General features: G+C 37.4%; 1 protein-coding gene across 1 annotated transcript in view; it reads left to right on the top strand.

Annotated features, from left to right (window-relative positions):
• Nucleotides 1–34: 34 nt before the first annotated feature.
• The window catches only part of LOC309631148 (uncharacterized protein), a 595395-nt gene continuing 583318 nt past the window's right edge, over nucleotides 35–12111 (top strand). Inside the window, exons 1-2 of the mRNA XM_082397251.1 lie at nucleotides 35–129; nucleotides 3028–3252. The gene's annotated coding sequence lies outside the window, so the exon portion shown is untranslated. The remainder of the gene's footprint in view (nucleotides 130–3027; nucleotides 3253–12111) is intronic.

Raw genomic sequence — 12111 nt, 5'->3', positions numbered from 1 at the left:
GGATAGTCCCCCGCCGCGACGTGGGCGGAGATAAAGTGACGCGCGGGCGTCCTGGGAGCTTGGAGGCTTGAGCTCTGGAGCGGGATTTAGGCAGCCGTTTAATGTCGTGCATTAACTCACTGAACTGAGGTATTTGAAAACCTCCTCTCTCTCTAAGACTTTCTTATTGCCTCCAAGAGGTACAGTTTTCTGTTCTTTGTATGTAGTTTTTTTTATTTTTCAAGAAATCACTGTTTTTGAGAATAGGGCACTTAACGTTTTTCTCTATGCACCAGGCCTTTAATAGGCGCAATAAATATATATCCCCCTATTTATAAAGAGTATATACTTTTCATTTGTCAGTTACATTTTAAAAAAATTAACTGAAGTCCATACTTTATTCATACTGATATATTTAGTTGGGTCATGTTGGGCAAGTTAGTCTCTTTATTTTAGTTTCCTCACTTCTAAAATGGGAATAAATGGATAAAGAAGATGTGGCACATGTATACAATGGAATTTTACTCAGCCATAAAAGGAAATGAAATTGAGTTGTTTGTAGTGAGGTGGATGGACCTAGAGTCTGTCATACAGAGTGAAGTAAGTCAGAAAGAGAAAAACAAATACCGTATGCTAACGCATATATATATGGAATCTAAAAAAAAGGTACTGATGAACCTAGGGGCAGCACAGGAATAAAGACACAGACCTACTAGAGAATGGACTTGAGGACACCTGGAGGGGGAAGGGTAAGCTGGGACGAAGTGAGAGAGTGGCATGGACATATATACACTACCAAATGTAAAATAGATAGCTAGTGGGAAGCAGCCGCATAGCACAGGGAGATCAGCTGGGTGCTTTGTGACCACCTAGAGTGGTGGGATAGGGAGGGTGGGAGGGAGATGCAAGAGGGAGGAGATATGGGGATATATGTATATGTATAGCTGATTCACTTTGTTATAAAGCAGAAACTAACACAACACTGTAAAGCAATTATGCTCCAATAAAGATGTTGAAAAAATAATAAAATGGGAATAATAATAGTGGCCAACTCATAGTTTGTGAAGGTTAAATCAGTTGACATGTAGCTAACACATATAGCACCGTGCGTGCACATGCACAGCGCATGGCTTGGGAGTCACAGAGGCTTCTGAGTGTTGAAGTTACTTACAATTTGTTATTTCTTCATGACTCATAATTTCTCCTTCAAAGCGGCTTACTTGTCTAGGTTATATCATAAGATTACTGGTTGAATGATGATCCTAAGCTTTTTGAGCCTGGGAGCCATATGTTATACATCTTTGCCAGGATAGAAAATCATCTGTCAGGTAGAGGTGGGAGATAAGAGGAGTCAGTGATAGACGGAATGGCAGGAGACTGTCAGGAATAACTTCATCGCGGAGGTGATGCTTGATCAGTGTTTTGAAAGATGAGTAGTTGTTTGCCTGAATGCCAAGAAAAGACATTACAGGGGTGAGGACATTTCAGTCAAAGGAAGCAGTTGGGACAGAGATACAGAATCCAAAACGCTATGGGCAGTTGGGGAGATCCCCAAATAATCAAGGGATTAAGTTGGAAGTAGACAGGGGCCAAATCATAGTCAGCCTGCAGTGCAGTACTAAGGTGGATGTAACCCTGGAAGCAACGAGAAGCAACTCGGCAGATTTAAGCAGTCATGGCATTATCAGATTTGTGTCCTGGGAAGATCCTCGGGCTTCAGTATAGAGGATAGGTTGGAAGGATGTGGAATTGGAACCGCTGGATCAAGTGGTTAGGGGACTATTGCTGTGTCCATGAGAAAGAACATGCGAGCCTGAATTAAGGGCAGGGGGGGCAGTTGAGGAATCAATACTGCATAGCTATCCATTGGTTGCAGATGAGGAAAAGGACGAGTTGAAGATAACTCCTAAATTTTCGACTTAGAATACTTGGTGAATGGAGTTGCTTTTTCTGAGATTGGGAATCCAGTAATATTAATTTGTGGAATGTATGCTATGTGATGGCACCTGTATAGGGATTTTCCTATTATTTATTTTAATTCTCATAACAATCCAGAAACTGGACATATTATTATCCTCATGTTAATATGAAGAAATTAAAGCACATAGCTTACATATATTTATGAAGCTTCCAGGGCTGGATTTAAATCTGTGTCTGTTAGGTTTAAGAATAGTGTTTTCTTTCCCATAGGTGTTGTCTCCTAGGAGGAAAACAGGTTTTAGGGGAAAGATAATGAATTTGATTTGGGATGTTTGAATTTTAAGATGCCTGAGGGGCATTTGAAAGCAGGCCTGTTGCTCAGGAAAGTGATTTATGCTGGAGACAGAGATTTGAGGTCATTGACATATGAGTAACAGTTAAAGCCATAGGAACCCCTTAACCTGGAACTCAACAATGGGCTTTTAGGGAGGAAGGTCTGTGAGACTCCTGAAAATGTATGCAAATTTTTGTATATTTGTAAGCAGATCCATTCCCCCCCACCTAGGGAGAGGGTACATAGCTTCTTCAGATTCTTAAAGGAGTTCATGACTCTGAAAAGATCAAGAACTACTAGTGTAGAGTATAAAAGAAAAAGAGCAAAAGTGAGAAGAGTAGGAAATATTAATTAAAGGGGTAACAGAAGAAGAAAAAACTAGCAATGGAGACTGAGAAATTTCAGTCAGAGGGTAAAAGGAAATCAGGAGAGAGTATTCTAGGCATGAAGAAGATAACTGCTCAGTTTTACTGGATGCTACAAAAAGGTGTTATTGAGGACCAAAACCAATCCATTGTATTTGATAACTAGGGCAATGGTGACTTTGCCAGAGGAGTTTCGGTGGAGTGGGGGTGGGAGGATGGAATTTTGATAACTGTGGATTCGAAGGATGAAACACAGCCTCTTAAGGGAAGAGACTTCACCTGTTTGTTCACTGTATTCCTGGGACTTCACTGTATTCCCGCCACAGCGAGGTGATCAATAGTATTTGTTGAAAGTTGAACAGATGAAGAAGTGGTGACCATTAATAACCAGGTACTATTAGTAACAGCTGCTTTTTCTTCTGTTTCCAGGCTCCATCCTTCAATAGCACTTATCTACCCAACAACCGGGCTGGGGGAGCAGTAGTGTCTCCATTGGCATAAACGAAGAAACTGTGACTCAGAGAGGCTGAGTAAACTGCTTGATGCCGTACAACTACATACAGTGATGAATGTGAGATTCAGACTTGGATTTGTCCGGCTCCAAAATCTCTGTTGCTTCCATGACAATAAAATAAAGGAGAAGAAGAGCAAGAGGTGAGTATGTGTCTCTCAAATGTTATTACAATTTTCCCTTATCTATTCGCCTTCTTCCTTTCACTCTCTCTTGGATTGTTCTTATTCTTCATAGACAAAGCAGTGCCTTCATAGAACTATAAAGATTGATCAAAGTACCAGATTATGAGATTATTCAGAGGCCAATATGTAATCCTTGGGGTTTTCATTCTCATCTCACTCTCACAGCTGCCTGCATTAATAATTTCTGATAAACACATGGCTTCCTTTTTATTCTGGAAAACATCGATTCTCAATAACAAAGGATGCATATTTAAGCAAACTGAGGAATATGTAGTCATCACTGAATGCTCAACTTGGAAAGACTGTTGTATTGCAGCTAGCTCTTTCTGTAAAGAGAGTAGGATTATAAAACCAAAAGAGACAAGAGGGAATATTTTCTGCTTAACCAAGCATATCTAAAGCATATTAGAAGTTTGGAGACAATATTCTGTGTTATTTTTTTTTAAAAAAAGGTTGCATGGAACTATTACCTGGTTGTAAGAAAATAACATGTAAAAAGGGATAATGATATGAATAAAAAAGGGTATGGATAAAAGAAAAGATGTGTGAACACTTGGTTTTTATTCTTTGACTTGGTCATAGAACTCAGCCATTGGGAACACATCTTTTTAAGTTGCCTGCATCAGTGCTGTGATAGCTCTTTAGTGTTTGATACATTAAGGCAGGTATATGTTTTGGCCATTTCTAAAAACTCAAGATTTTCCTGGAAACCCCTTATATGTTCTAGCCATCCATTGCTAGGTAGCAATATGTGGATGATATAGAGAAATGTTACAGAGTGAATGTTATTTGTCTCTAGGACATGATGGAGGAGGAGGAGCCCACGATTTAATATTTCAGTTTTTAGTTTGAATGTGATTCATACAGTCTGTCACTGGACTCTAATTGTGATATTAGATATAGCAGTTGCCTACCTGCTCTTCTTTCTGTCTTTCTCCTCGTCGTTAACGATGAAGACAATGATATTACCTACTTCATAGATATATGAAGATAATCCATGTAAAGAATTTAGCGTAGTGCGTGGCACTCAGCAAGTGTGCAATAAATGTTAGCTAATGTCGCCTTCCTCCTCATCAGCTGCATTATTGTCATCATCACTGAACTCCTCTGAACTCCATTCTCATAGGGAAGTGATAATGTGGTAAGGAGCTTTGGTTCCCTTATATATGCACAAGGCTTATCAGAGGTGATAATACTGCCTCGACCTTCCTATCTCTTTGGTACTGGGACATTGTTTGGTCTAGAAAGGAACAGGCATGGGTTTAGGTGGGACTCCCCTCAGGATGTTGGCCTGCTTTGTTTTGAGCTACTTTACCTTGAGGTGATTATGCCTGTATTTTAGAACTCAAAGCATGTAGACAGAGCAGAGAACAAGGATGAGGAGAAGATTTAAGCAAAAACTGATTAACCACTGAGTGAGAAGCATCTATAAGTCACATTTGGTAAACTTAGGATTCAGGCTGCGGTGATCTGGCTCCATAAAGAAGTGGAAATACTTAGACTTGAAAGGAGGGTATAAAGCTACCTGGGAGCTTGTTAAAAATGCAAAATCTCTGGCTCCAATCCAAAACTACTGCCCCAGAATCTGTATTTTAACAAAATCCATAGTGATTCATATGTACAATTAAATTCTCTTGAATGAGATTGACTAGGAAGTGGAAGAGAGATGGTAGCATTGGGCCTTGCATAATGTAAATCGCCCCATATATATAGAATCAGAATCTGTAAGGGGCTAAGGAAGCTGCATTTTAAGAAACCCTTCAGGGAATTTTTATGAACACTAGAGTTTGAGGACCACCAGTAAAAGATAAAAGCTGTCCTGGGGAGAAGTGCAATATACACTATGAACAGTAGATGTCACCACTGTACAATTTAAAAATGACACCGTTAGCAGCCCAAAGAATTATTACAAGAACATTTTCTAAATTTGCAATGTAAAGATCTAGGGGAAATGAACTCTAATTTAAACAGAGTTGGATTTTCCTGTGATTTTATTAAAGATCTCTAGGACATATGAACAGCTTACAAAGAGTGGTTGGAGATTTAGAAATTTTGGGTACATGTAAGTAAACCTATTCTAAGGAATAATGTCTCAGTGTACTTGGGGAAATAAAGTGAATGTTTTGTGGTTTAAAAAACCAAACTGGATTCCACAGTCAAAGTATATAAGGCACTCAATGACTCTTAGAATATCTTTTCCTTTTCCTGGCCTTATATCACAATGTTAGTTTTATACTGGGTTTGCCAGATACTTAATTTTCATCTGCAGCTCAGGGGTTGAAGCCTTGTGTGCTGTCCACGTGAACATTGTCTTTATTTGTAGACACTGCAACATGCTGGGGGACTTGGATTCAAGTTCTGGCTTTTCTGTAAAGCTCCATGTAGATCACCAGGACGATTCCGTAACGTCTGTGAGCCTTGAAACAGGCATAAAAAATGCCCACATAAGGGGTATCATGAGGAGGACCCAGATAATAAATGTGAAATACTTTATAAATTTTGAAGTGTTAAATAAATGCAAAGTATTATTTGAATGCTTATAGTCTTGGACCTTTGCTTTGATATTGGTCTTTGAAACCTCACCAAAGCACCCTTTCCATAAAAATGACTCTGGTTCTGCTAAGAGCCTGGTTATTTTCCCCAACTACATCTTTTGTTCCGCATGTAAGGTTGACTGATAAAATGTAGGCTACTCAGTTACATTTGAGTTTCAGATAAACAATGCATAATTTTTTAGTGTAAGTATGGCTTAGAAATTGCATGGCAATCTGGCAAATCTAACTCAAAGGCAAGCTAAGGAAGCTGTTCCATGTTTATATTTCTGTACCCGAAGGTCATCTAATTGATCAAATCTTCTATTCTGCCTTGTATGGAAAAAGTCTGCCTCAAAAAATGTAGGTCTAAAAATGCTTTCAGAGAGTTATTGCTAACTGAAGGCTCACATCTTCAAAAATGTTTATACTTCCTGTCTAGAAATGGCTTGCTTGGGCTTATACACTAAAGACTGCTTGGAGGGAAATAGGGCCACTTAATTAATCCTTGGAATTATTTTTCATTTCTGTTATAGTCTGTTATTCCTTTCATTTTTGTTTATTCATTAACATGTCTTTCTCTCTCCCACTGTGTGGTTGTGGGACTAGGAGGGAAAGCGTGAATCTCCAAAATGAAAGCCACTCAAATGTTGGTGTTATAAAAAATTCTGATGCATTTCTGGCACAGCCCTCTCTTCCCAATTATATTTCATGCAGCAAATGATGCTATTAAAGTGTATAGACTATACATAGAGAGTCCACATCCCAATAATGGACAAGAGTAAGGAGAAGGAAAGGTGGGAGTGAGGTATATGCTAAGTGTTGAGAAAGAGTTATCCTGGGGAACAATTTGCAATTTCAAAGTACTTGAGGATAATACACAAAATGGGGGTTAACAAAATAAAATAAATCCAAAATTACACTTTCATGGGTATGCCCTGAAGTAGAATGAGGAATAACCCTAGGAATCCTGATGTACTGAACTGCCAAGTCTAACAGGAAGCCCTTGGAGGGTGACTGCAGAAAAATGGCACCTTTTGGCTCAGCTAATGTTAGCGTTAGCCTATGGACACTAGGTGGCGATACATGGCAACGTGAGGATTTTCGAATTTGTGGTGGAGATGCTGAATTAGTGGGCGAAGAGCTGTGAGATGAGCTTTGGTTTCCTGCTGTTAATACAGAGCCCTTCAATTTACGGTAGAATGTTCCTTCAGCTGTGATCTTATGAAACTTCAATAGGGGCAGGGATCGGGTCGGATCCACCTCTAGTGTTTTCCTTCCTTTTATTTTCTTCCATTTTAAGACTGGTTACTTCACACTTCTGCAAAGTACTTAGTCTCATCGGGCATCCAAACTTGATACCTATGTCTAAATTTAGATACAGAGATGGCAAAGCTGTTTAATTGGTATTTGGGGCCATTAGAGGGAGCCAGGAGAGGAGAGCGACATTGCACTGAGGTGATTTGAGCCACCAATGAGGGTTCCTGGGCTGTGTGTTCCTGTCACTAAGAACATTTGCTAATCTGCTGACAAATTGCAATGGGAATATCTCCTGGACATGCTGAAAACCCAGTGCCCTGTCATTTGAGTAGAGTAGGCTCTTCACCAGCCCATGAGAGTATCAATGATTAGCCTACGCTTTGGCATAAGGTTCCCGTTTTCTTTATGGTTTGATGATGTTGCTGGCATCAGTGATGCATGTTTGTTCATTGCTTAAAGAAGCTTTTGTCTTTAAAAGAATCTATAAAAGCTTGGATCAGGTAAGCTTTTCTCTATTTTAATTTGTATTGATATTTCTGAGTTCCAAGGAAATTACATGCATATCAAATGATCATTGAAACCTTTTTATCCATTGTTTTGGGAATTCCCTCTTGTATTTATGCCCTTTCTCCTGCCTAAGTAAAACAGAAGGGTTAAGTTAGAATTTGGGGATGAAATTTACAAAGCCTGTATTCTCAACGAAAATTTGGGATTTAAGTTAATTTTCATGCCCCAATTTGTATCCCTCTTGCCCCCTTTACATGGTCAGTTTTGTCTTCAGCTATCTTCTAGCATTACCTATGGTTAGCTAAGCAAACTATACTTATTCCTACCTGAGTCTTTGTCATCCTGTTAATACCTGCTGGTATGCCCCTTCTCCCTCCTTTTCAGTATTCAGCTCCAAGCCGTCTCCTTTAAGAAGTTATTTCTGGGTAATTCATACTAATCTGCTTTCCTGAACTCATATAATATTACTAAGGTTAGCTCATGATTATAACCTAGGCTCAGTTGCTTTCTGATTGGTTTACACATGCACATGTGCACACACGCGCACACACACACACACACACACACACACACACACACACACACACACACAGCTAACTAGATTACAAGCTTTTTGAAGGTGAGGACTGCACCCCAGTGCCATCTAGCAGTATGTTGTGTATTGAATATACATACTCAATAGATATCCATCTTTTATCCGTCTCTGTGATCCCAAAGCCTGAAACATAGTAGGTGTTCAATAAATGTTTGTTGAAGGAGCTGAAAAATTGATTTAAACTACTCTGCTGCAGTACTAGATCTCTGATAATATTAGATTGTGACATCTATTGTGAAAAACTTAGTAATCATCAGTGTAGACCTTACAAGAGCTAGTTCAAGCCTTATCTCCTCCATGAGAAATTTCCAAGGCCAGCACAATCCTGATTTCTCCTCCTGATTCTAAAGTACTAAATTATTTTATCTACCTTCATCATATCTATGTTGGGCAAGTGCCTAAGGTTCATATCTGTAGTGTAGGGTTAATACTGGTGTCTACCTGTTACGGTTGTGATGATTAAATGACTTAATATATATAAAGTACTTAGAACTTTTCCTGGCATATAATAAGTGATTGATTGGTATTGTTTATTATTGTTACTGATATAAGATTGTTCTTTGTTTCATGTACTTAGAGCTTGTCCTACCAACTAGATTATAAACTTTCAGGGGCAGGCATATTCATTTTAATATCTTAGAGAATATAATTATGTCCCTTTTTCATTCCAAGTATTGGTAGTTAGTGTCTTTTTTCTTTTCCTCGTTAGTATGACTAGAGGTTTATCAATTTCGTTGACTTTTCTTCTAGTAATAGTTTTTGGTTTCATTGTTTTTGTACAGCTTTTCTGTTTTCAATACCATTGATTTCTGCTCTTTATTATTTTCTTTCCCCTGCTTACTTTGGGTTTAGTTTTTCATTCTTTTTCTAGTTTCTTATGGTAGAAGCTTAGATAACTGATTTGAGAACTTTCTTGTTTTCTAATATAAGCATTTGCTATAATTTCCCCTCTAAACCCTGCTTCAGCTGCATTCCTTAAACTTTGATATGTTTTTATTTTTATTCAGTTAAATTTTTTTCTATTTTTCCTTATTTTTTCTTTATTCATGAGTTATTTAGAAGTGTGTTGTTTAATTTTCAAATACTTGGGGATTTCCCGTACTGTATCTCCTGATGATTTCTAGTTTAACTCTTTGGTAGACATAGAACATACTTTAAATGTTTTCAGTTCTCCTAAATTTATTGAGACATTTTATGGTCCTGAATATGATCTCATTTGGTGAATATGCAGCAGTGTGTGCTTGGAAAGTTTGTGCATTCTGCTGTTGTTGAGTATAGTGTTTTATAAATGTTATTTAGGTCAAGTTAGTTGATAGCCTTGTTCAAATTTTCTGTGTCCTTCAGACTTTCTGAATCTTTATTAATTTCTGAAAGAGAGGTGTCAGTCTCCAAGTATAACTAAGATTTGCTTGTCTCCTTTAGGATTTACATTTTGTAGTTTAAAATTGTTAGTAGGTATGTAAACATTTAGGACTGGTATGTCTTCTTGATGAATTAACCTCTCTATCATTATGGAATGTCCTTCTTTATTCATGGTAGTATTTCTTGTTCTGAACTATTTTTTTGTCTCATATTAAAATTGCCACTCAAATTTTCTTTTGATTAGTGTTAACATGTTATATATTTTTCCATCCTTCTACTTTTAAGCTACCTATGCCGTTATATTTAATGAGTCTTGCAGTCATTTTTGGAGGGGTTCAATATGGCAATCTCTGCTTTTTAATTGGAATGTTTAAACTATTTATATTTAATGTCATTATTCATATGGTTGGATTTAAATCTACCTTTTTGTTGTTTGCTTTCTATTTTTCCCACCTGTTCTTTGTTCCTTTTTCCTTTTGCCCTTCCTTTTATTGAGATTAATTGACTATTTTTTATGATTACATTTTATTTACATTGTTGGATTATACCTCCTTCTTTTGTTTTTTATTAGTTTCTCTTGGGTTGACAATATGTACATTCAACTTATCACAGTCTACCTTCAAATGATATTGTACCTTTTCACATGTAGTATAAAAACCTTACAACAGTATACTTCCATCTCTTTATCCTTTGTGCTAGCATTGTCATATATTTTACATCCACAAGTGCTGTAAATCTCAAACTATAATGTTATCAATTGTGCTTTAAACAGTCAATTATAATGTGAAGATAGTATAAAAGTGAGAAATTTATCTTTTACATTCCTCCACATATTTATCATTTCTGGCTTTTTTCTATCTTTTGTGAAGATTTCACTTTCTATCTTGTGTTATTTTAGGGCTGCCTAGGAAACTTCCTTTAATATCTTTTGAGTGCTGCTCTACTGGTGATGAAGTCTCTTAGTTTTGTTCATCTAGAAATGTGTATTTAGTCATTGTTTTTGAAAGGTATTTTCCCTTGGGAAAGAGCTGTAGGTATACAGTGTTTTTTGCTTTTTTTTTTCTTCTAATACATTTGGCTTACATAGTTTCTGATGAAGAATCTGCTGTTATTCTTTTCTTTATTGCCCTGTAGGTAATGTGTCAGTGTATCTTGTTTTTCCTGGATAAATTTAAGATTTTCTTTTTATCATTAGTTTTCAGCAATTTGATTACATTGTGTCTTGACATGCAATACCCTTCTGAGGATTCTACTTGATGCTCTGTGTATATGTGTGTGTGTGTGTATTCCAGTTTGGCTTGAGGGGAGACAAACTATTTCTAGTCCTCTGTGACTCACAGGGGTTTTTCTGACTCCTCCTTTCTTGTGGTTCTTTCTCTAGCCTTGGACCATTTCCTCTCATGCATGCACCGATAAGTAGCCAAGTCTCAAGTGGATCCCACTGCAGATCTCTGGAGTTCTTTCTTTGTGCAGCTACTTTCTCTGTAGTGCTATGTTCCACAAATTCTAACTTTCTTGGTTTACCTGCATTCTGATCTCTGCTTCTTCAACTCAGGAAGACTGCTTGACTCTGTGTTGTTGCCTTAACACTGCCCCCAGGAAGTGATCTGGTGAATGTTGAGTTTCCATTGTGTGTTTTCTAGCTCTCAGGTCTCTTCTCTAATGTCTGTAAGCCATTGTTTCCTATATTTTGTCTGATTTTCTAGTTGTTTTTAACACAGGGGGTGATTGTGATGCTAAATCCATCCTTTTTTTACTCCATTTTGGCTTGAAGACAAAGTGTCTGTGGATATACTGATGGAGGTGGAATTTGAGTCTTACTTCTTGACACACTGCTATTAAAGACCAAATGAACACCCCAGAATTTATGATAGAAGAGAATAGCCAGCAAATTACTGATCAGACCAGAGCATGTATGAGTAGTCCAGTAATTCTCAAGCAATGATAAATAAAAGAATCACAAAGATCCTCTGAATTAGATTGTTCTTTAAACTGTACATCAACTGTGGTGGAACAATGGCATGAAATGTGGAGTCCTTTTCTTCTACAATCTCTGCAAAGTCTTAGAATTTTAAAATGTATTGCTTTACTTATTTTAGATGGAATGCCTGAAGTCCAAACAGGTCATTACCTTTCTCTCTGGCAGAGAGTTGGCAGGAAGGGCCAGCAAGTAGATCTAATATTCCACCTGCCTTAATAATGTGTGCATGGGTATAGGTAAATGAAAAGCAACTCTAGTCTTCTGACTTCACATTAGACAATTATATGTTTAACTTCCTAATAGATAAACAATTTATTGCCTTTCAATTCCTCTTGCTTAAAAACAGCTCTTCCTGGAATTTTGCTTTTGTATGTTGCTTTAGCTTTGGCATAAATCCCCAGTGATTCAGTGTAAAACTTTGTATCTAAATCTCCCTGAAAGAGAGTACAGCATTTTTATGAGCATAGTAGTACCATTCAAAATCATGTAAATGTACACACGCATGAATATGTATATATAGCTTTAAAATTCTATAAAGGATTATACTTTTAACATTTTTTTTGATTTGTCTTTTAAAATGT

Source organism: Balaenoptera borealis (assembly GCF_965194805.1).
Source record: "Balaenoptera borealis genome assembly, chromosome: 6".
Lineage (NCBI taxonomy): Eukaryota > Metazoa > Chordata > Mammalia > Artiodactyla > Balaenopteridae > Balaenoptera > Balaenoptera borealis.
Note: the sequence above shows the minus strand (reverse complement) of the source record. Positions and strands in the feature narration are given on the sequence as shown.